Source organism: Macrosteles quadrilineatus, unplaced genomic scaffold (genome assembly GCF_028750875.1).
Source record: "Macrosteles quadrilineatus isolate MER2022 unplaced genomic scaffold, UCM_ALF_1.0 Scaffold_8__2_contigs__length_117827958, whole genome shotgun sequence".
In the NCBI taxonomy this organism is placed as follows: Eukaryota; Metazoa; Arthropoda; class Insecta; order Hemiptera; family Cicadellidae; genus Macrosteles; species Macrosteles quadrilineatus.
In genome coordinates, this window is record NW_026542601.1 from 96,364,623 (window position 1) to 96,365,419 (window position 797).

Below are 797 nucleotides of genomic sequence, written 5' to 3' on the forward strand. Positions count from 1 at the left end.
ATCCAGGGTCGTCATCTCTCTCACATGGCACGGTCGCGATCACGACTGAGTCAGGACCATGCGGTGCCCGTGGGGTGGGGGCGGTAGTAGGCCACGCCCCCTCGCTACTATTGGCGGCAACAAGTGGCCGGTAGTGGGGGTAATTACCCGCCAGAAACAATCCCGGTTTAATGGGTGTCTCGGAATCCTGGCGGCGGATTGGTTCCTTTAGGGTTAGGATTATGGGTTGCGGAATGTTTCGATTGTGCGAATCTTGTTTATGTCTTGGCTTTCAGGGTGAATATGTACTATGCAGAGAGGTGGTCATTTATGTAATGTTATTAAATGGTTTTGTTGTATTTGAATTACCTATTGTAGTAGATATCTTATTCGTTTATAGTGTAAGATGGTTGAAGAATGAATGTTGAATAAATAGAAGATATTAGCTTTGTTGTGTAGTGTCATCGTTGCCTTTTGAATACTATCAATTGCAACGTCAATACCTACTGACTAATAGCAACTGATTTTTTTTATCTGTTTAGTTAGGTAAAGTGCAGTTAAAAATATGATCTTTAATAGACCAGTCATAATAGGGGTTTAGGTGCAAATAATTCCCTACTCCGGGAATCTTTGCACATGTTTAGTACTAGTACCCAGTGACAACATATTAAAAATCAACATTCGTGGATGTTGTGCCACGACCACAATATTGAAAATCGGCGGTCAATTTTAACTTTTTGAATACATTTCACTAACCGTTGGAAATACATAAATTGTAATCCTACAAAAATTAAAGAACAATGAAATCTATATTATCG